The following is a 25633-nucleotide window of genomic DNA, read 5'->3' as shown; positions in this document are numbered from 1 at the left end:
CCTTAGACATTCCTGTTCTGCTAGATGGTCGCGAAGTTAGCGGCTTAGTGGACACTGGTGCGGACTAATCCATAATTAGTGAAAAGCTGGCCGCCCTTCTCAAGAAAGTAACGACGCCTTGGAACCGAACGCCGATTCGTACAGCTGACGGGCATATCGTCACGCCACTCGGTATGTGCACGGCAAGACTACAAGTCCGCGCTTGTACATTTGTTGCCAGTTTGAGCGTTGTCCGGCAGTGTTCTCGAGACCTGATTATTGGCATGGATTTTCTCAGGGAGCATGGTGCTATAATTGACATTCGACGACGTCTAGTCACTTTCGCGACCACAAACGCCACAACAGTTAAAGGTGACCCCAGCCACTCCCGAGTGTCTCTTCGCGTCGTTGACGACGCTGTCACGTTACCACCCCGTGCAACTGTAGTGGTTCAGGTGGCGTGGGACGGAGTGATGCACGGTGAAGCAGTCGTAGAAAGCAATCACTCGCTTTTGCTGTCTCAGGGTGTCTGCGTAGCAAGAAGCCTTGTCGACCTTCGTGATGATCACTGCAACGTTTTTGTCACAAACTTCAGCTACGAGCGCCGGCACCTTTTTCCTGGAACCGTCATCGCCTACGCCGACCCAGTCGTCAATGTCACAGAGTGTTTTGCTTCCGAGGCCATCGGCACTGCTGAAGCACCTCTCCGCAGCGTCGACATCAATCCAACGCTTTCTGAAGCGAACAAGCAGCGTTTGAGCGAGCTGTTGCTGGAGTTCCACATATGCTTTGCACGTTCTTCAAAGATACGTCAAACACCGATAACAAAACACCGTATTATCACGTACGACGACGCGCATCCCATACGGCAGCAGCCTTACCGTGTTTCGCCAACCGAACGGCACGCGATTCAAACGCAAGTTAAGGAAATGCTTCAGGATGGCGTGATACAGCTTTCAAGCAGCCCTTGGTCATCACCAGTCGTTCTTGTGAAAAAGAAAGATGGCACGCTTAGATTTTGTGTCGACTACAGAAAGTTGAACAATGTCACAAAGAAAGACGTGTACTCGTTGCCCAGAGTCGATGATTCTCTGGACAAGCTGCGACGCGCGAAGTATTTTTCGTCCGTCAACTTGAAGAGCGGTTATTGGCAAATAAAGGTCGATGAACCTGACCGGGAAAAGACCGCTTTTGTAACGCCGGATGGCCTTTATGAATTCAAAGTGCTCCCTTTCGGCCTTTGTTCCGCTCCAACCACATTCAAGCGAACCGTCCTGGCAGACCTCAAGCGGAAAAGCTGTCTCGTCTACCTCGATGATGTCGTTGTGTTTTCAGAAACGTTTGACGAGCATCTTCGTCAACTTTGGAATGTGCTCGAAGCCATTAGATCGGCCGATCTCACACTCAAGCTTGAGAAATGTCATTTCGGCTACGAAGAATTAAAGTTTCTCGGTCACGTTGTGAGCGCCGTTGGTGTTCGGCCTGATCCTGACAAAACTGCTGCCGTCACCGCTTTGCCACCTCCAACTGACAAGAAAAGTCTTCGACGATTTCTGGGCCTGTGCGCTTATTACCGGCGCTTTATTGAAAATTTCTCTAACATTGCGGAGCCACTATTACGCCTCACGCGTGATGACACACCATTTGTCTGGGCTTACGAACAGCAGACTGCCTTTGCGGAACTACAGCACCGGCTCTCTTCCACTCCCGTGCTCGGCCACTTCGATGAAGGTGCTGACACTGAAGTACGCACTGATGCCAGCAATATTGGTCTTTGAGCTATTTTGGTACAAACACAAGATGGCATTGAACGGGTGATAGCCTACGCAAGTCGCACACTGTCTCACGCAGAATCTAACTATTCCACATCAGGGAAAGAATGTCTCGCGGTTATTTGGGCAATTACAAAGTTTAGGCCATATTTTTATGGAAGACCATTTAAAGTGGTGACTGACCATCATGCTTTGTTCTGGTTGACCAATCTACGAGACCCTTCAGGAAGATTAGCACGATAGAGTCTGCGCCTTCAGGAATTTGATGTCACCATCGTGTACAAGTCAGGCAAAAAGCACGAAGACGCCGACACGCTATCACGAGCACCTCTTCAATTCGCCAGTACTAGCGCAGAAGAGGACGGCGCCTTCGTGGCAACTGTCAGCGGACCGGATCTGATGTCGCATCAACGAAATGACGCCAATCTAAGAATGAATTTAGATCATTTAGAAGGTGGCACTGCGCCCATTTCTCGTCCGATGTCGCGAACGTTGCCATCATTTTGCCTACGAAATGGCGTCTTATACAAAAGGAACGGCGGTGCTGGTGACAGATCTCATCTTCTCGTGGTTCCTGAAGCCCTCCGCGATGACGTCTTATTAGCTTGCCACGACGAGCCCACATCTGGCCATCTCGGTTACTCGAGAACTATGGACCGGGTGCGACAACTCTACTACTGGCCTAAAATGTCTGCCTGTGTCAAACGCTACGTGAAGGGATGTCGTGAATGTCAGCGTCGCAAGACACCACATTTAAAGCCTGCAGGCCATCTACAACCGATCGAGCCACCACGTACACCATTTGAACAAGTGGGGATGGACCTCCTAGGCCCATTTCCTTTGTCTTCTTCTGGCAACAAATGAATTATTGTTGCAACCGATTATTTGACGCGTTACGCTGAGACGAAGGCGTTGCCATGAGGGACCGCATCTGAAGTTGCCAGTTTTTTTTTATGCAACAAATTGGGCTACGGCATGGCGCCCCGTCACATGTCATCACTGATCGAGGGACATCATTCACAGCGAAACTCTTGGATGATATCTTCAGGTTGAGTTACACAACCCATCTAAAGACCACTGCGTATCACCCTCAGAGTAATGGTTTAACAGAAAGGGTAAACAAAATGCTAGCTGACATGATCTCTATGTACGTGGATGTGCAGCACAAAACGTGGGACGACATCCTGCCGTACGTAACATTTGCGTATAACACTGCAACGCAGGAAACTACACGCTTCACACCATTCCGGCTCGTTTATGGTCGAGATGTTAGAACTATGCTGGACGCTATGATTCCATATGAGGACATCGACAAGCTCGACCAATTAGCCTCCGACATCAATGAGTACATTCAGCGCGCTGAGGAAGCACGTCAACTGGCCCGTGTGCACATCCGAACTCAACAGTGCGCAGATGCACGGCGGTACAACACCCACCATCGAGAAGTTAATTATGAACCTAGTGATCAAGTTTGGGTTTGGACACCCATTAGGCGGCGAGGTCTCAGTGAGAAACTCTTGAGGAAGTACTTTGGACCTTACAAAGTACTCAGACATGTGAGTGACGTGAACTACGAAGTGGTTCCAGACGGAGGCTCACCATCATCCCAGCGCAGGTTACGACGCCCAGAGACTGTACACGTAGTCCGACTAAAACCATACTTTACGCGGTGATGCGAATGTTCTCCTTGTGCCAGTGAACTCTTCATGTGAACAGTGAATGCCGTTTATTTCCGATTGCCGGGCCCAGGACGCATTTTCTCTCGTGCACTAATTTGTTTAATGTTTCTTTATGTTACCTACTTCGACCCACTGGTGTGCACACTTTTGTTTGAGCATCGGGTCGATGCTCTCTTGGGAGGGAGAGAATGCCACCTGGTGTTCTGTGCCAGTGAACAGTGGGTCAGTTCTGTGCTGGTGAACGAGGAAGACGAAGACGAGCAACCCGTGCCAGCGGAGACGTCCTTCTTCGTCTCTGAGATTTTGAACAGTCACGTCCCTTTGTACGTTCGTTCGAGCTCTTAGCGCGTGACAATATTTTAATTTTTAAAGAGAGCAATTACTGAGTGCACTCAGTAGGTATAACCAAAGTTGGCAAGTGTTTGTACATGTTGATAAGTCGAATGTCTACCAACAGCATTTCCTTGATATTGCTGGGAAATATGCAGCCCAAAGAACTAGTTTTGTATAATACACATGTTAAGAGTTAAGCAGACAGGAAGTAGTGAAGAATAAAAATGTGAATTCAGCTTCAGCCGTTGTCCATCGTTTGAGCAGCGTCTTTCATGACTATTGGCGCAAAGAAAACTCATTTATTCATTTGTCAGAGCAAAGCATAAAAAATATGAAGGTAATTCAGTAAGAGCCATTTGGTTTCAAAAGTAAGGGCCATTTGGTTTCAAACAAACTTATTATTCATAGAATTGAATCAAAAAAGTTTATTTCAGTCCTGCAGGACGCGCTTAGCGGGCGTCTCCAACGCAGGGACCGACAGCGAGCGTCTCCCACTTAGCAGGCGTCTCCCACGTAAGGGCCTGGTGGCCGCTTCGTGGGCCTGCTGGATGGCCCATTGCTGGTTGGATAGAAATAAATATTCATTAACAAAAGTATTTATTAGTGGGCTTAGTTTAGCGAAAACCTACTTCTCTTCTCTACAGAACCACTGTAACTTCTTAGTGCTTCTCGTACCGTCGCAGTAGTTTCTTTCGTCAATCTGATTAAAAGATCGCCGCTTGGTAACTGAACCTGTTGCGAACGGTAATTTTGAATTTCTCCCCGTCTTCAAATCGTACCCCGAGTCACTGTTTCGAGTGAAAGAGGAGAAAATAATCACATGGTGCTGGTGCAGGACAGCAGGGCGAGCAATTAGTGTTCCCAACCAAAATATTTGATCTTCCCATTGGTTCTGATTGTGGTGCAAGGATGCATGTTGTCATGTAGGAGGCCGATTCCCGATGAGAATTTGTTTTTTTTATTCAACGCGATGTGCTGCTCGCCAATGCGTCGTTAAATATCATATTGCAGCTCAGGCTAATCGTACTGACACTGCACTTTTTGAGAGCGTATGTGGTGAGAAAGACAACGGGCAGCACAGTACCAATTACTGTACAAGGGGTGTCCAGTGTAAATATCGTAGTCTAACTGAACGAGTTAAGAGAAAGTGGCACAATTTTAGCCGGTAGTTTTAATAAACAGATGGCTATCATGGTCTTTTTTTTTCGTGTATTGTTCAACAATGTGCGAGACAGTGCTTTTTGTGTACATGTATACTGCTGCATTCACGATTGTCAATAAACAATGTGAGCTTACTTGCTTGGCGAGTTTTTTTCCCAGTTGAGGCCTCTCGAACACCTGGCGGCATAGCGAAAATATTTATAGTAACTTTAGGGTGCTGTGTGCGCGAATGCCACCCCGCAATAGCAGCGGATAAACGCCTATAAACCTGCGGGCGCGTACCACGGCCTCCCACACCCGCTACCAAAGCTGCCACCACATTGTCCTAGCGCAATGATGATGGTAGGCCTACCAGCGCCGTCTCTAGGTCGGATAAGTTAGTTCTCAACGCCACCGCTACTTTTATTTTCGTTGCACTGTCAAAGATACAGTCTCCCTTTTCTAACCAGTAGTGCATAGGTGTTTTCGGTGTAACGGCGTGATTCCTTGACGCGGGGCGCGTCCTCCCTCGATGTGAGAGAAGGCGCGTAGCTTCGCGTAGTCATGTCCCCCTCTCTCCATAGGGAGAGGGTGCGGCACTCCGGCGAAAGACCCAGCGCTGGTCAATACTACCGAAATACATTCAAGGTCCCCGCACGCTTCCTTGACGTAATGTACAAGAGATCAACCTTGAAGTCAGCTTCACCGCACGCGTTTTCCTCGTCTGAGTATCAGAACATGCACCTGTTTTAGAAAATGCCATTTCTCTTTGCCAGCTTAGTGTTGAGGTTTGAGAGGCCCCTATTCACAGATGTACTTTTGGTGAAGATTACACATTGTTGAAAGGCTCATTCAGGCATAGGGAGAATCAGACCTTTGTAAGTTGCTTCACTGAACGGAAAACTTTGCATTATTGCTTCTTTTTTCTTCCCAAAATTTTGCACTAAGCTTTGATCTAACGAACGAATTCTTTGACCCAACAGCAGCTTTCTTATTCCTCGCAAATTCATTTGAAGGTCATGTCTTGAGGTCGAACAAGCTGCATGGCTTTCCTATCGGTTACTTTGAGTCCTGCGGTCCTCTTAAAATCCAAAATGAATACCATGTTTACGTGCCCACGTTTTCGATTACTTAATTACCCCTACACTATCTGCAGTTGTGGCAATGTTAGCTTCGTTCATATTGCCGCAGTCAATATGCGGCACAAAAACAAGCAACGAAGAGCACGCGCAGCGAAAGAGAAAGACGACGTTCTCACCCCATATTTTTGTTACGGTGGGTGATTTCAATATTGATTATAAAAAAAATAAAAAATCTTATTCAATTAAGTCATCCATTCTTGGCTGATCCCCCTGTGTAGGTCCGAGCCATGGTTGTGGAATCATCATCATCATCATCATCATCATCATCATCACCATCTTCTGGTAAAATAATGTGAGTTGTCCTGCCTTGAACTGCTGCTGTTTCTGCGTCGTGACACTTATGGAGGTGCTGGGTACATGTTCGAGACACTTGACAACAGCTCTGCATCTAGCCCAGAAAGACTTCCGCTCATCGACACCCCCACTCACCGCAGCAGCCATCACCTGTTAGGCCTCAGACCGGGGTTCGGTTCATTGCTGCAAAACGTCATCGTACATAACGGTGCCTTGAAGTAGCGGCCCCAACATGTCCAGCCTATGCACGATACAGGTGACTGTTTTCAACAACCGAATTCGTATTGAATTCTATGAAAACACATTCGAGGACGCACGTGCCTGCCTTGAGGGATTCAATCATACAGTGAACGTTAACGAGTGGAACGCCACGCAGCAATTCGGCTACTTGTTTTTTCGCCTTTAGGGCGCAGCCCGAACATGCTTCATGAATCGTGTGTGGTAGTCTTGCGATGGGTTACGGCGAAAGTTCCTCGACATACTCGCCAGCGCCGAAAGACGAGAGTTTGTACAAAGACCCCCGAGTCATGGATTCAGAAACCAAATGGATCCGTTACGATGTTTGTTGAGGACATGGTACGGCTGTTTGTCGAGCAGATCCCAAAATGCCCGAAACTAGAAAGATAAGCCACCACATGCGTGGCGTTAAGGAGCAGCTGTTTTCTGGTCTCGTGCGAAAGCTGACTACAAGCGTCGATGAATTTTCCATTGAGGTGACAGTCATCGAAAGCGCACTGCAGCTACATGCTACCGCCAGTATGACCGTCCAAGCCACAGTGCACCAATTAACGTGGCAGCCGTGACCACAGCTATGACACCCGGCGAAGGTTCTTTGCGCCAACTGATACGAAAAACCGTAAAAGAAGATGTCAAGACGCTCGTCACCAATCCGAATGACTGCGCATTTGCCTCATTCACAGAAGTTGTGTGCCGGGAGATCAGGCAAGTGTTTTCGCTTCCTGAGTCGAGCACCAGCACCCCCCGGACAACCTATGCAGACATAGTCCACTGATAGGCAGCTAACGTACCGACACCACATCAGTACCCCCAGCTACATCCACCGGCAGCGCTTTGGTACTACAAAGAAACTTCTACGCCGAGGCGACCACCACTTTGGAAAACCGACATCTGGCCTACCCCTGACTATAGCCGCCTGAAATTTCATTGTCGGGAAGCAGGCCACATCATTCGGCATTGCCCTTATCGCGTCGCAGGGTACTAAGGATTTCCTTCCACTATTCCTCGGTGCCATTTCAACGAAACACCTGACGTCGACACGAGTGTGATTACCCCACGGTATGTTCGTCCTGGGTTTCGGTCACGCTAAACCTCTCCTGGGCGTTATTCTCCACCCTTTGAACGTAACACCCCAGACATGCCGAGTGGGAGATCTCTCAGTCCACGCCGGGGAAACTAAAAGCACTAACCTCAAAGAAAAAGGTTGCGAATCATCGAAGTGCTGAAAATCTCCCAATACTTCTGAACGAAGAGACACAAATTTCCAATGGTTCAACTAAAGATGAGGTTGTTACTGCTGACATTGCAAATACGAATGAAGGTGACGACATGACGTCATTGGTTGATGCTGGTGCGGACTTTTCAATATTGAGTGAGAGCCTGACCAAAGGGCTCAGGAAGGTTAGAGTGGAATGGGCAGAACTGCAGATTAGAGGAGCTGGAGGACAGCTGGTCACACCTACTGGAAAGTGAATCGCAAGTGCCAAGATAGGGGATGCATCCTTCGTCGCAACTTTCTATCGTTATTTCTTCCGAGTGTTTCAAACAGGAACTCTAAAGGTTATATTTTATGCGTGAATAAGGTACCATCATTAATATACCTGACAATGTACTGACCTTTCCAGCGGATCAAAACGCAGCGCTACGCCGAAAATCTCTGCGTGTCATTGATGACGTGACCGTACCTCCGTTATCGTGCCGACTTGTTTCTGTCACGTGCAACACGCAGCATACTGGAGACGTAATCACTGAACCAGTATCGACGTTTCTACTCTCTCGTGGTGTTGCAATCGTCAAAAGTATCGCCAATGTTGTGTGCGGTTAAGCGGAGGTTATGTTGACGTATTTTAGCAACGAGTGACGGCACACTACACAAGGCACCACAGTTGCCTATTTCGATAAGATAGCCGAAATCCGCAAGCGCTGTGCAGTGCGACAGGATGAGCTGCAAGCCACGCCAGCCCCACCACCTATTGACGTGAGCATAGATTTATCACCAGTGCACATTTTGCGCAGCAGGACGACCGGGCGCGTCCGATGCAACTTTCATGCGTTTTTTTCATTTTCCGTTATTTAGTTGGACAAGTGATATGGAATAAAGATATAGTAATATTAGCAAGTAACATGCACCTGTGCACGTTTTAGGTGCGTGGGCGACGCGTCGTACTTGCGGCAAACGACTTTGGAGGAATTCGTGCACTTTGCATGCCAGGGATTGCTTGAGAATCTGACTACTTCAGCTTCAAAAGCAACAGCTAACTTAGATCAGCCGTAGCAGTAACATCTGTGAATATCAGGTGCTTCAATGACGCCTGGTCGATCTTTCATCAAGGCGGAATATGCGTAAATGTAGAGGCACTCATTCTGGAACGTCGGGTGCGTTGTGACCAAGGATGATTAAAAGAATTGCTGGAGTGAAAATGATTGCCCAGGAAAGAGGCCGTCCGTATGGCAAGATGGCAGCTGCGGCGGCCATCTTACCAGGGGCATAATAGAGTATCACCGTTCAGTGATTAAAAACAGAGTGTTTTCCTCACATGCCCAACGAGTTTAATGTGGAAACTTTTTCGGGTCAGGCCTCAAAGTGCGTCTTAGTGTTACTCATTTCTTTAGTAAGCCTCTAATTGGAGGCAAAGTTCTTTGGAGATTCAGTCCCCCATACTCGTTTCTGTGTGTTATTTCGTCGGGAACAACCATCTTTTATTATAGAACCAACATAGCATTTACATTAACATATCAAAGCCGCTTGATCTTTAGGTGGGCACTACCAGAAATGAGCATATTTCCAGCATATTGGCAGTAGCAAAAGCTGGCTTCACTTCTGCTGGAGAGGCATTGCGGGATCATCCACTTCAGCGATTTTTCTTTATACCTCCTTGGCTGTGACACAGGCTGCCTCAACCGGCATTGGGGCGCTGACTTTATCAATCTCTCGGCAGCACACCAACTTTATCTCTGTCTTCTTTGAGTGGCAACCTAACCTAACCTAACCTAACCTAACCTAACCTAACCCAACCCAACCCAACCCTCCACAGAGGCACCTGCGCAGGTTACGATATAATGTTCACAGTTTGCGACCAACAAGAGATTCGCAGCCCGCATGTGCGCTGCGGCTGCATAGAAAAGCGGCAGCACAAAGCATGCATACACGCGGTGTCAAATTTGCACCCAGTACCAATGATTTTTTACAACTCATACCATTAGAAGTCAAGACGAATGCTACTGATTTCCGCAAAACACTCGGAAGATTGTCGTGAAAGTCAAACAAAAAAAAAACAAAGAACATGGAATTCTTACCATTCAACGTTTCCGATACGCAAGTCATCTTGCATGCGCTATCGCATTCAGACGACTCTTCTGACGAACTTGCAAGAGGGCCAAATGTGAAATGGTTAGCGGCGGGTGCAAGCTCGGCATCCTGCTCTCTGTCGAAATCGTTGCTGTCGTCCGAGTCGGCAGACAAATATTCGCCCATAGTTGAAGGCACGATAGTTACCGCACTTGTGGCGCACATCACATGACGATGAAGCTATACCCATTACCACGCATCGACGATAATATCCAGATTTCAAGGACTAGAGTAACTGTATATGCTACCTTTAGGAAAGGATGGATGTATGGCATGGATGAATGTATCCAGCTTTGCCCTTTAGATCGGGTGGCAGCTAATGCCACCTAGCCATAAAGTTAGGTACTATCATGGTGTGTTGAAGCATTGAATTTCACTCATGCCTTGATTGTAGCCTCCAATCAGTTAGCCTCCTCCTAGTTATTTCTACCCCTTTAAAGTCTATTTTGCCTTCACTGTCCCTTAACCCTAATGCTTTGAAAAATTCCGTGCCATCATCTTGGACTATAGGGTTGAGCCTTTAACACAACATTATCAAATGTTCAGCCACTTCCTCATCTTCTCCACACGTACTACATAACATGTCTGTGCCTTCGTGTTTGGCTCGGTACGTCTTGGTCCGCAATTCTATCGCTCTGGCCTCGAACAGCAGAGAAGTCAAGTCAAGATCTTTGACGATGTGGCGCATACCCACGCTGGGGGATTGGCCAAGAACCGTATAGTTTTCATGAATTTCTGGTTTAATAACAGTATAAAATTAATCCATATACGAGTCATAAAAAAGATGCAACAAGACAAATTTGATGATTTAATTGTAAATAATTTGTAGTGTAATGCAATAAAGCGTCGTATTTGATTTAATATGAATGTGGAAATTTCAAAATCTACCGAACAATGATTTCAACACTTAAACCTCTTGGAACTTTTGACGAACTCCTGCCATCTTCCCATCTTGACGTCAACCGTCTTCCCGTCGCTGTGGCCTAGACACAAAGCCCAGAAAGAAAGCACATTTTCAGCATTTAAATCTATTCCGAGAAGGTAGCAAACGGCTCCTAAAGTGTTTTTACGTAAGACAGAAAGTTTATTACAATAAATGAGATAATGTTCAGTTGACTCATTTACTTCACAAACAGGACAATGAGGGGAGGCTGCCAGACCAGCTCTGTGTAAATATAAATTCAGCGATGGAATTTGACAGCGCCGTCTAGTGATTGCGACTTCCGTGCCTCGCGTTTGACATATTTTACTATTCCAATGGTATAACTGTGAAGAGGTTTAATTGCCGTTAAAGTCAGCGACGAGACAGCGTGAAGAACCGTCCAGCGATCGGCACAGCAACGAACCGAAGCACGAGCCGAGAGAACCAGGCGTTGGTGATGCTGCTTGCTGCTGGCCCATCTTCTACACAATCGCCCCGGCTGAAAAAGGAGCCATCCTGGCGACCTAATAAGTTTCAGGGAGAGGCTCATAATATGGTTTTAGGCGGGAAACATGGACGATGTCACATGCACGCCGGCGCATGTCATCCGATCGGGAAACTGGCTCAATTATGTAATTAACCGGAGAGCTTTTCTGTAAATCGGTGTAAGGCCCCTCGTACCGGGGGACAAGTTTTGATGAGAGTCCGGGAGTTTGGTATGGGATGGCAAGCCACACGAGAGACCCTGGGGCATAGCTGGAATCCGGAAGAGAGGCGCAACGGTTTTCTTTCTGGCGTTGTTGCTCGTCCGAGGTGAACACACGGGCGAGCTGGCGGCACTCTTCGGCTTGTCGAGCAGCATCGGAGATAGGTGGACATTCGGAAGCATCAGGACGGTAGGGCAGTAAAGTATCAATTGTATGGGAAGGGTCACGTCCATAAAGAAGAAAGAAAGATGAAAATCCCGTGGTTGTTTGTATTGCAGTATTATATGCGAATGTGACGTATGGGAGAACACGGTCCTAGTTGCTGTGATCAGATGCCACGTACATTGAGAGCATATCTCCCAGCGTGCAGTTAAACCGTTCCGTTAGCCCATTAGTCTGCGGGTGGTATGCTGTCATTTTCCGATGAATGACGTGGCATTCCGACAACAGAGTTTCGACGACCTCGGAGAGGAAAACGCGGCCTCTGTCACTAAGGAGCTCTCGAGGTGCGCCATGTCGAAGGATAAAACGACGTAAAATGAAAGAGGGGACATCCTGACCGGTAGCGCTCGGCAAAGCGGCTGTTTCGGCGTAGCGTGTTAGATGGTCGACCGCCACTATAATCCGCCGATTGCCATCTGGTGTCAATGGAAGGGGGCCGTAGAGGTCAACGCCAACGCGATCAAATGGCTTGGCAGGGCACGGAAGTGGCTGCAATTTACCAGTCACACGTAGCGGTGTTGATTTGCGTCGCTGGCAGTCAGGACAGCACTGCACAAATTTGCGTACAAAACTGTACATGCCGCGCCAGTAATAGCGATGGCGAAGGCGTTCATATGTTTTGAACACACCGGCTTGGCCACATTGTGGATCGTCGTGAAGAGAGGCGCATACCTGCGATCGTAAAGTGCGTGGAATGAACAGTAGCCACCGGCGGCCATCAGGAGCGTAGTCGCGTCGATGAAGTAGTTGATCGCGGATGGCAAAATGGAAAGCTTGACGTCGGAGGGATCGAGATCCAAGCTTGCAAATGCCAGTACTAAGGAGATTGCATCTACGATTGGTTAAATGCTGAAGGGATCTAGAAAAAATTCTGAGTTTTCTCTTCCATCCAATAAACGATCCTCCTCTCGTTGGTGGAATGATGAGTGTACGCGCGATTATAGAAGACGGAAAGCCGCTTGGAAAAAAACTTCTTAATCAGAGCCCCAAAACTATCAATTCTTTGCTGGCGTATTTAGGCGTACAGTCAACCGGGCGAAAGAAGAATACAACAGTAGACATTTTGATTATCTTTCGAAATCTAAAATTAAGCGTGCTTTGTTCGCTTATTTTCGGACAAGAAAAGTACGGCCAGCACCTTTAACGTTGCAGTCATGAGTCTTGACGCCAGAATAAATGAACACCTCTCTAGAAGACATAGCGCTAGGTTTAGAACGCCGCTTCATTGCTAATTTTTTGGCTATTCAGTCTATTCTGGTAAACTTGCATGAATTTCCAGAAGTTTCTTTACCTCAATTGAGTCAGACAGTATTATGCTTACCGAGGACCAGATGGGATTACGAACCCTATATTGAAATGTTTACTCCAGGAATCACCTAATCTTTTGCTAGAACTAGTGAATTATTTGTTAGGGAACGCATGAATACCTCCAGAATGGAAACTTGCCAAAATTGTATTGTTGCTAAAAAATGAAAATGATGCATGCACGTTGGATAACATAAGGCCGTTCACACTGACATCACACTTAGTGAAATTGGTTAAGAGAATCATCAATATACGAATTATTGAACTTATTACCATGAGGTCAATTCTAAGTCCCTGTCCAATTGGGTTCAGGGCTGGTTGTTCAATTTGGGATGCCCACGTTGATTTAGAGAGTCGGCTTCAATTATCTCGGCTACATAAAAAAAACATGCCGCTTTAGTTACCTTAGACATCACTAAAGCTTATGATACCGTGGAGCACTGTATTATGATAGATCGATTAGAATACCTTTATTTTCCATCATACATAGTAGCATGGGTTCACAATTTTCTTGCCGACAGGAAAGTTTATTGTTTTAAAGATTGGTTTTCATCATCTAGTCCTACCCAAACGAGGGGAGTACCGCAAGGCTAGGTGCTTTCGCCGGTGCTATTTAACTTACCAATGAGCACCATTCCACGTAAACAGGATATAACAACTTATGTTTATGCAGACGATATCGCATTTTTTGCAATGGCAGATAACATTCAGACCTTATAAGAACGGCTGCAGACTTACCCTAATATATTCGAGAGCTGGCTCGATGGCAACAGCTTTTTACTTAATCCGAGTAAATGTGCCCTCCTTGTTTTCCCGCTACAATACCCTGTGAACATCTCTCTGTCTTACCATTATGAGGATATACCACAGGTGGAATCTGTTAATTCCTTGGAGTAATTTATCACACATCGCTTAACTGGCGACCTCATATCGAATTTATCACCGGAAAAGGTGTGCGGGCCATTGGCATATAACGTAAGCTAAGCAACTACCGCATAGGTATGAGAAGAGACACATGGGTAGTGATATATCGCATGTACGTTCGTGCCATTTAGGAATTTGGTTGTGTACTTTTCTCTGGAGTTCCAGCTTACAAGTTGCGGCCTCTAATTTTTCTGGAAAAAGAAGCTTTGCGCTTATGCCTTGGCCTTCCCAAAACAGTTGCCAACAAAGTGTTGTATCTCGAATCGAGGGTCCCTCCGCTTTCTTGTAGAATTCACCTTCTGACTGTTCAGACATTCTTAAGAATTTATGAATCACCATTACGACATCGAGAAACAGCCTTTATTTCCACCCCGGAATCATTTTTTGCTGCTAGACGGCCGTGATTTCACACGCCACACATTATATTTGTGCAAAATTTACTGGAGCCTATAAACGTACGTATATGCGACATCATGCCGAGTCGTGATAATTTAGCCACGGTGGAAATTCAATTCGACGACATTTTTTCTAATAATGTCAAATTACTTCCCCACAATATTTTGAATGGTTTACTACAAGATCACCTGCGCCGTATTACAACGAACATTATTATTGCTACAGACGCATCGCAATACGACGAAAAGTCAAGGGTTGGTATTTTCAGCCTGATTTTAAATTGGATTTATTCCCTTCGACTACCCGATTTCATACCCGTTTTTGTGGCTGAGTTTCTGGCAGTCGTGCTCGCCTTACACAGGTTAGATACAGCCATTACATCAGCTGTCATAATAACAGATTCCCTATCTCTCTGTGCGGCACTTTCTATTGGTGCTGATAATTACGTAACAAAGGCGTTCCGTGCACTAGTACCTGCGCATTTGAGAAAAGTACGATTAGTTTGGGTGCCTGGACATAAAGGTTTGTTTCTAAATGAAATAGCCGATTCCTTAGCTAAGTCGTCAATCAGCGAACCAATCCTACCGCTCTGTTCATCATCCGCTTATGTGACTGCCGCTCGATTCCGCAGACGTACGCTTATGCAAGTTTTTAAAGGTTCAGCACTAACAAACTCTACAGAATATCACCATTTATTATATCCCTGGCGAAGAGACTTTTGCCGCACTCGAAAACAAGAAGTAGCTATCACAAGGCTGCGTTGCCGGGTACGAAATCTAAATTTCTATAAACACAGGTCTGCTCAGGCACCTTCGCCACTGTGTGCATTCTGTGATGAACTGAAAACAATCGACTATTTCTTTTTGACCTGCAGGTGGTTTAACACATTACGAAAAACCCTATTAAAAATACCTTTACGTGGTATTGGTATGGACTCATCTCTGCCTGTCATTTTGTCTTTTGGAGCTTCCATTTCTGGTTTCTGTAATGGGACAGTATGCGCGGCCGTCCGGGACCATATTGATGAAACTAATAGGTTGACTAATTAACCATTTTCATTATCCTAACAGGTCCACATAATTATATACGTATAAAATCAGATTATTGCTCTATTATAAGAATAAATTCGTTTATGTAAATATTTGTATGCATTACATTAAGCACCACACTTTCCTAGGCTATCGGTAATCTTTCTGCTAAACCTCCATCATTCCAAATCTAAACAGTAAATTTTGAACCCACTCGATTCTTGGCCAATCCCCCACAGTGGGTATGCGCCACTAACAATAGGAGAACAACAACAACAATAATAAAAAGAACATTCTTGCTGTTCGTTTGCATCGAACGCAGTCCACGCTTGTCTCGTCTCGTTTCTGCGACATGATGCCGTGACCAGGATAGCGGCTTCTTTTCTTCCCACTTGCCACGGAATACCAGGACGACGGACAGGCCACAGAGGACGGACGATGAGGAGGCCCAGTACGATCCGACGGCAGCAAAATGGGACATCGCCATCTGAGAGCGGTACAGACACGGAGGATGAGACAGCCATGAATAAAGATTTGCCACTGAAATCTGTAATGATCCGCCATTTCCTCAATTATTCAAAATGAACATAGAAGTAATTTAAAAGAAATTAAAAATGACGAGGACGCAAATAGCCCACCTAGTTAGCGAAGCATAAAGTAAGCTTCATGAGAATGAAGACCCTATGGCAATATCGCTGATAGCCAGCCATATTAGAGGCATCGCGGTCGTGTTAAAGAAAGTTGACGAACAGATGCAACAGCTCATAACGCCGGAAACAGCCGAAGCTGAGTTTGCGAGGACCACTGAGTATGAGCTGACGACGAGTAGCATTCTGCATACGATCAATGCCTACCTTTGTTGATAAGAACGGCATGAGCCAGTGAAGGCACAGGTCACTTCAAATTACAATGCCAGGCATGCACCGGAAGCAAATGCAGTAAAGCTGCGCCTTTACTGCATTTGCTACACAAAAAGTGTTTTTTGTTTTCCGGAAAGACAGGAAACAAACACGTGGTGGTGGCGTACTTATCGCCGTCAATAAGCAGTTGTCGTGTTCACTGATAAATATCCCATGCAATCTGAAAATTCTGTGGTTATTCTGCCGCACTGTACCAGAGACAATTCTGCTAGGTGTGTGCTACCGGCCACCGGACAATGACCCAAATTTCGCACAAGATCTAAACGATATACTCAACCAGCTAACTACTAAATATCCTACCGCACATATCCTACATTTTGGTGACTTTAATTTTCCTGACATCGATTGGCAAGACGCCAACCAATTAATAACAGGCCACTCCAGAACAAAAGAATTCATTACTTCTGCTTAAATTTTAACCTAACACAGCTAATAACAGAACCTACACGTATTGCTGTTGAAACATCTAATATTCTGGAACTAATACCCACAACTAAACCTGAAAGCATGTCACATATTACACTTATTCCTGAGATTAGCGACCACAAAGTTATTTATGCTGTTTTTGAATTCGTCCCTGAACTACGCAAACCATGCAGTAAAACTATACGTCTGTACGACATGGAGGATTACAACGCAATAAACGCTGAACTCGAAAGCTTCCTACCTCATTTTGAAACAGCATTAGGTAAACGATCAGTGAACGATAACTGGTTAATTTTCGAAGATAAAATTAAGAAGCTAACAAACAAGTTTATTCCCAGTACTACCTTCCGTTCTAATAAACAAAATCCATGGTTTTCTAAACTTTCAAAGCGACTTCAAAATAAGAAAAAAAACGACTTTGTCGTGCAGCTAAACAGCTATTGCCAGCGCATTAGATAGGTTTGAAGAAGCTGAAACCTTTTATTATAATGCCATTCGACCCGCAAAAATAACATTTTTTATACTGATCTTCCGATTGATTGATTGATTGATTTGTGGGGTTTAACGTCCCAAAACCACCATATGATTATGAGAGACGCCGTACTGGAGGGCTCCGGAAATTTTGACCACCTGGGGTTTTTTAACGTGCACCAAAATTTGAGCACACGGGCCTACAACATTTCCGCCTCCATCGGAAACGCAGCCGCTGCAGCCGGGATTCGATCCCGCGACCTGCGGGTCAGCAGCCAAGTACCTTAGCCACTAGACCACCGCGGCGGGGCATACTGATCTTTCGAAGATTTTGGTAAATAACCGTAGGAAACTTCGGGAGGTAATTAGCCCTGATTGATATGTGGGGTTTAACGTCCCAAAACCATCATATGATTATGCGAGACGCCTTAGTTAACCCTAAGAGAATTCCAGGTATTATTTTGAATAATGCTTCGGGCGGGAAAGTTAGTGATTCTTAATGTGCAGAAGTATTTAACTCAGCATCGATTCCGTGTTCAAAAACGAAACTAACAGTCCCCTTCCGATTTTTCCGTCTAGCATCGCCTCTGTAACGTCAAGTAATTATTTCGTCGCTTCCGGGATAATATCGTTAATAGACAAACTCAAACTCTCTTCTTCAGCGAGATCAGACGATATTACCTCAAAATTTCTGAAAAATACCAAGCACATGTCTGCCAAATACTTATCACTGTTGCCCTGTCAGTCATTATCCACGGGTAACCTACCAATAAACTGGAAAATAGGAACAGTCATTTAAGTCTTCAAATCAGGCGATAGATCATGTTCTCTCAATTATCGCCCCATTTCTTGAACAAGCGTGTCTTGAAAGCTCATGAAACACGTCATTTACACTGAAACCATGCACTTTTTGGACTCTAATAACTTTTTTCATTCCGCACAGGATGGATTTCGAAAAAAATTTTCCTGTGAAACCCAACTGGCCCTTTTCGTTCATGATCTGCACACTAACCTGGGCAATAACATACAAACTGACGCTATCTTTCTTGACCTTGCAAAGGCATTCGACAAGGTACCTCACTACCACCTGATGTTAAATCTTTCGAAATTAAACTTCGACCCTAAAATTTTAACTTGGATTCAAGAATTTTTGACTAATCGGTACCAATTCGTTACCGTTACTGGACATAACTCTTACCCTCTGGCAATGAGATCAGGCGTCCCGCAAGAATTTGTTCTTGGACCCCTATTATTCCAAATATACATTAATGATTACCTTTCCATGTATCTTGCAATATCCGTAAGTTTGCGGACGATTGCGTAATATACCGTACTATTACTAACACATTAGCCCAAGTTGCATTGCAGGATCACATTAACCATGTGCTTAACTGGTGCAATCGTTGTCTAATGACACTAAACCCTTATAAAAGCAAGTCCCTCTCGATTCACCGTTGGCGCAGCCCCCTCACCGATTCTTATCAAATCAGTAAACTTGCATTGAAAAATGTCATCACATACAAGTACTTGGGAGTCACTTTGAGTAACGATTTACCATGGCGTGTCCACATTACCAATATCATATCATCAGCTAACAGATCACTTGGATTCTTAAAGCGGCACTTACGTCATGCTCCCCCTTCTGTAACACTACAAGCTTATAAACCTTTAATTTGCACCCAACTTGAATACGCGTCGCCTATCTGGAGCCCTCATCAAGAGTACTTAACCAACGCAATAGAATCACTCCAGAATCGAGCAGCTAGATTCATTCATTTCTTTTATTCGTATAACGTGAGTGTTTCATCTCTTAAACAAGAATCTAATATTTTAAACCTTAACGTTCGTCGCCGAGTTGCCAGCCTCATTTTGTTCCACAAGCTCTATCACAGTCAACTCGGCCACCCACCCTATCTCTTGCCTCCTGCCCGCACATCTCACCGCAGCACTCATTCCTTTCATGTCAGCCGGCCACGTGCCCGTACCACGACATTTTCTGCCTCCTTCTTTTTTCGTGCAGCTTCCGACTGGAATGACCTTTCCATTGATCTCGCCACAATAATGTGCCGCTCAACATTTACACAAAATGTCACTCATTTCTTTTCAATTTGAATACATTACATTGTTCCTTTTTGTGCCACTGGTTCTCACCTTGTCTTCTTTTTTGGCAAGGTGTTACGTCTGTTAATATGTATACTGATCCTGCAAATGTATTATTTTATTTCTGTATTGGTTACCCCTGTTCATATTTGTAGCCATCCTGCATATGTGTTACAATTGTTGTATGTTTCCCACTCCTTATGTAATATCCCCTCTAGGGGGTCTTTAAGGTAATAAAGTGAAGTGAAGTGAAGGTAGAATTAATGAACTTTGATGGTGACAGGAGGAAGTGGCGAAGATTTTGGCATCAGTTTGAATCAGCTGTTCTTGTGTAAACAGAGTCAAACGAGAAGAAGAAGTTCACCGACCTTCTGTCATCATTAACCGGGAGAGCGGCAGCTGCCACGGAGGGACTTCAATATTCAGACAGGAATTATGTGAAAGCTGTCGACATGCTCAGGCAGCCATACGGGAATGACGAAGTGCTTGTAGAAATGCTTATGAAACAGCTAACTGGAGTACAGTAGCAAGCTGCAGTGACTACGAAGGATTGAGTGACTATAAAGAATTGTCAGACAAGGCACAAGTGCATACACACGGGCTGGAATCCTTAGGCGTGAAAATTGAGTCATATGAATCGATGCTACGACCAGTATTGAAAAGATCTTTACCTGTAGAGATGCACACTGGGTTCCAACTGAAACAAAGAGAATCGACCGGTAGGTCTTCAGATCCAGATGAAAATGCAACTAAACAGAAGAAACTCTGAAGCACTTGGTGAGGTACATAGAAGACCAAGTTGAGTGCAGAGACGTATTGGTAGAGCGCAAGGAAAGCCACAGCAACAAATTTGACAGTACGCAAAAGAAAAGAACGGGTAATTTTCAGAGCACCACGGCAAAGTTTTACATACACTGTGCGAGTAATACCCACTATTTGGATGACTGCAGAAAGAATATGCCTTATGAAGAGAAGAAAATGAAGCTAAAAGCGTCTCATAGATGCTTGCAACAAATAGAATCAAACACCCGTAAAACAGAAAGCGCCCTAGGATTGCTACGCCGTATTTCAATAAGAATTCAAGGATGCGCAGAGATACGTTACTTATAATTTACAACCTTTATGTACGCCCAATTCTGGAGTTTGGTTGTGTTCTGTTTTCCGGAAGTGCTGAGTACAAATTAAGACCTCTTATATTGTTAGAAAGGCAAGCTCTGCGGCTGTGTCTTGGGCTACCTAGGTGTGTCGCGAATAGCGTGCTTTATTTGGAAGCTAGAATAATTCCACTTGATGCTAGATTTCGACAGCTTACTGTGCAAACTTTTTTAAAACTTTACAATGCGCCCCTCTTCTGTTCACAGACAGTTGTCATCAAACATCCAGTTTATTTATTTCGGCACCCGTGGTTTCGTTATGAAAGACCCCAAGTCATTTTCGTCGAGTCTCTGTTATCAAATTTTCACGTTTCTCTCCAGCATTTAACTCCCCAAACCTAACGCTCGGTGCCAGTTGACCTAATTTTCGATGATGTTTTTCCGAAAAATGCCAAGTTACTTCCAAAGCATGCTCTGGAGGGTCTCCTTCAAGGCCATCTCAGTCATTTTCCTACATACGTAGCAATTTCGACGGATGCAACGCAAAATCTTCAGAAGGCTAGAGTAGGTATTTTTTCTCATCAGCTTAATTGGTATTTTGCGCTTTGATTGCCTGAATTCACACCAATTTATCTCGCAGAATTCCTGGCTATTACATTGGATCTTAGAAAACTAAATTATCAGGAATCAAAAGCTACTAATATTTCGAATTCTTTTTCTGTATGTACACATCTAACGTCCGCAAAGCAGTCTCCTCTTCTCAGGATATTTTGGTCTCTCGTACCGCATGGCCTATCAGAAGTTCAGTTTATTTAGGTCCCCGGGCATGCTGGAATCGTATTAAATGAAATTGCTGATTCGCTCGCTTCGGCATCTTTAAATTTCCCGGTGGTGCTAGTAGCCCCTCAGTTTTCTATTATTACTGCCGAACGATTCGAACGCCTGTTAATCTTAAAAATAAACGAAATGTCTCTCCTACAATCTGAAGAATTTCGGCATTTGCACATAACATAGAACACCGCAAAATGCCTTTCCCGTCAATGTGAGGTGACCCTCACAAGCTTTCGCGGTAGAGTTCCTCGCTTAAATTTTTATCTCAACAAATCAGGATTTTCATTAACTAACCTATGTGCAGTTTGCAATGAACCGGAAACAATAGATCACTTTCTTCTCACATGCCGCCGCTTCGCCTCACTGCGACGAATAATTCTTCAAAGACCGATTGGTATGCTCGGATTGCCAGTCAATACATCCACCCTATTATCGTTTGGATCCAGTCAGTTGGGTGTGGGCCGCTGTGCTATTCTGTCAGCGCTACATAACTTCATTCAGGCAACCGGAAGGATACGCTGCTAGTGGTATTGCCAGATATACCCAATTCTTTGTCCCCCTTCCTCATTCTTGGTAATTTGTTTTATATATTCTGCTTTATCGCATTCTTCTGCACTTTTTCACGTTTTTTAAAGGTACATTATTATTGTTCCTATTTAATTTCTCTTCCTTTCTTCAGCAAGCGTTGTAAAAAAATATCTATTATGAGGTACAGTGTGGCCAATCCCCCATGTGGGTATGAGCCAAGATATCCTAGGCGACAAGACAAGACAAGGCTTGCGTTGCACGAGGCCTCACCATATCGCCAAATTATGCAAGGCAAGCATAAGATGCAAGATATGCGGGAAAAGGCACACAGCGTCTCTGTGCCGGGGAAAAGAACTCACAGCGCAGTGCACAGTGATCATTCAAGGTAAAAATGAAAATCAGAAAGAGCAAAGGTCAACTTGCCAGTATACGAATATATCGTCAAACATTTTTCTGCAGACTGCAATGGCCATATCAGAAGCTAAAAACAAGTCATGCTATTGTCGGATTCTGTTGGACACTGGTAGCCAAAGAACATTCATCCTTAAGAGCTTGTCAAAAGAGCTTGGTTGCACGATCAAAGGAAAAGAGAGACTGACCCTAGACTCTTTCGGAGGAGCACAAGAGGAAAAGACTATGCATTCACTTGAAGTCAAACTTAGAAGCACATATAGAGGCGAAGAGGTTTTGTCGGAAGCATTCGAGGTTGACGTTATATCAAAAGAAAGTGTACCGCTCCTACCGATTTCACTGAAAAAGATGTATGAAGACGACAGATTAAAGTTGGCTGACGGTTTATGAACAAGCACAGACTACAGAGAAATCAGAATACTTGTTTGATCAGACCAGTACGGGTAAATAATGACCAGAGGCATCCGAAAACTGGAAGAGAAGCTGACAGCAACAAAGACCATATTCGGTTAAACGGTGCAGAGCAAAACTAAGTTAGCCGCAACGTTAATGAAACGGTCAACTGTTATGATACTTCACGTTGAAGTGGACAAGTTTAACATAGAGACAGAGCTAAGGCATTTCTGGGACCTAGAAACAATCGGCATAAAGTGCACCGACCAAGACGCAAAGAAAGAAGAAAGTGTGGTGGAGTATATTAGCAACAACTTCAAGTGTGAAGAGAAAAGATACTCAGTACCACTTTTATGAAAAGATACCGCGGAGCTTGATGAAAACAAGGGTGTTGCTATGACAAGGTTGAAGCAACTCACTCGAACGTTACAGAAAGACGAAAGTGTATTGCGACGTTACGACAATGCCATCAGAGAGTACTTGACTAGTGGAGTGGCACATGTGGCCGAGGAACAAAGGGCACCAATGGCACACTGCCCCCACATGCCGAATCAAGCCCACATCAAGGAAGATCGGCAAACAACAAAGATAAGAACAGTATTTGATGCGTGATCATCGTCCACAAAAGGGTCATCTCTAAATGACAACCTATAAACTGGACTAAATCTCAATTGTGATCTTGTGCACATGTTAAACTTCCGACACCATCGCATTGCAATGACAGCTGATATTGAGAAGGCATTCTTACAGATTTCAATAGATGAGGAACAAAGAAACGCACTGCTTTTCTTTTGTTGGGATAGACTTCCGAGTGGAAGCGGTGGGAAGATCGTAATATGGAGAAGGTCCAGAGTCACGTTTGGCACTGCCCCCAATACTTTCTTGCTCGCAGCAACAGTACAGCATCACCTCAGAAAGTTAGAGGAGAAATTTCGAAAGATGATTAAACAGCTGAGAAGGAACATGTACGTCGACGACGGAATAATGGGAGCCGAATCACCTAAGTAATCCAACAAACTATATTGGGAATCAAAGAAGGTTTTTCTAGAGGCGTCATTGACTCTCAGAAAGCTGAAATGAGCCTGGATTAAAACAAAATATAAAGAAAGAGGACTTAGCTTCTATTAGCGCGGCACATATGAAAAGGAAAGAGGAAAGAATACAGAGACGTCAAGACAGGTAGGCGCTAAACTTCCAACTGTTTATTTCATGCACTTGACACCCATCTTATACATGCGTAGAAACACGACTCATCTTGCACGTGGTGACATCCCAAGAAACGTCATTTCCTTATCTGTCAAAGCAATCGAAGGTGAACTCACACACAAGTTCCCCATTTTTTCTATTGCCTCGGCTTCTTTGATCTCACGTGTCAGCTGATTGCGAGACCGGCTGATAACGGTGCAGCTATACAGATCAGGGGAGCACCCACACCCCTTGCAGTGCGCCGCCAAGAACCCTCCCGCTGAAAGTTTATTTCTCGCGTTGTAAGCATGTTCCCGCAGTCTATCATTAAGACACCGCTTAGTCTGTCCTATGTAATATCTTCCACACGATAACAAGAACACGTACACAACGCAACACACACAATCTACATATCTAACCTGATGTTTCTTATCACATACTAAGCGAATAGAACTAATTGGGCAGGTCAACTTGCAAAGCTCCCCTAGTTTTTTGGGGGCTGAAAACACCACACGTACCTGAGCCCGCTGGGCTACCTTCTTCAAGTTATGAGAGACAGTATGCATATATGGGATTACGCCTATTCTGCTACCCGAACACTCCAACACTTGTTGCCTATCTTTCTGTGAAGCTTTGAGGATACGCTCAGCTACAGAGACCTGCAGCAGAACAGGGTACCCTGCTTCGGTGAGACGCTTACTCTGAGTCATGAAACTGTGTGCCATTTTGTGATGACACGATTTTGCTAGGGCGTTTTTAAAACACAAGTTTGCGATTCCTCTCTTTATAAGCTTAGAGTGCGCCGAGACAAAAGAAAGCAGAGGCTTATTTGCCCGTGGCTCATACGACCAGCAAGTGTGATTTCCTAGAAAAAACAACCGGATATCCAAAAACCGCAGAGAGGCACCTTGGGGGAGCTCGCAAGTAATTTCAAAGGGTGCGAGACATTCCTTAATCGCTGGTAATACTTCTTCAACCTTCGCTTCTAGGTCAACTGGTGTACAGTCCATCAAAAACAGGAAATCATCGACAAAACGAAAAGATTTGCACACTGGAGTGTCGTCTAACGTTGAGGACAAGGAAGTGCTAAGGCTGGATAAAAACAGATCACTAAGAATGGGTGCTATGCACGAGCCGATGCATACACCGTTTTTTTGCAAATACAACGCGTTGTCCCATGAGATAAAAGTAGAGGAAAGGTAAAAAGATAAAAGTTCTAAAAAGTGACTCAACGATAATGAAGCTTCATTTTGAAAGCGCGTGACACCGTAATCATCTATGGCATGTTCAATAGCAGACAACAGAGCACCATGAGGTATCGAGTAATACAAGTCTTTTATGTCCACCGAGAAGGCTTGGTAACTGTCATGTGTGTGGTTATTCAAGAATTCAATTACCTGATCGGAGTTCCTAATCAAGAAAGGATCATTAACGGGTAAACAAGCAAGCTTGGCTTGAAGAAACAAAGCGACTGACTTTTGCCATGTGTCATTTTCTGAAATAATTACCCTCAACGGGACGTCTGGTTTGTGGGTCTTAGCGCTGAAGAGAACTTCAAGGTGACCTCGTCTGCTGTCATTGACACTTTTCTTTAGCTTATCAAGATTCAGCCTACTACACAGTTTCTTGGCCTGCGCCTTAACTTTTGTCGGAACGACCTGATCATGCACTTTGAAAACACTGGAGATGGCTTCCTTCGCCTTAGCACAAAACGTGGCTGCAGGCAAAACAGCAAAACCACCTTCCTTGTCGGCAGGCAACACACACAAGGAATTGCTTGTCAGATACTCCGAAACACGTTTTACAGAGTGTTTTGGACGCGGCATACGATTACGTGAAATAACA

The sequence above is a fragment of the Rhipicephalus microplus genome, chromosome 7, assembly GCF_043290135.1.
Source record: "Rhipicephalus microplus isolate Deutch F79 chromosome 7, USDA_Rmic, whole genome shotgun sequence".
Classification (NCBI taxonomy): Eukaryota; Metazoa; Arthropoda; class Arachnida; order Ixodida; family Ixodidae; genus Rhipicephalus; species Rhipicephalus microplus.
The sequence above is the reverse complement of the archived record's forward strand: the minus strand, read 5'-3'. Positions refer to the sequence as shown.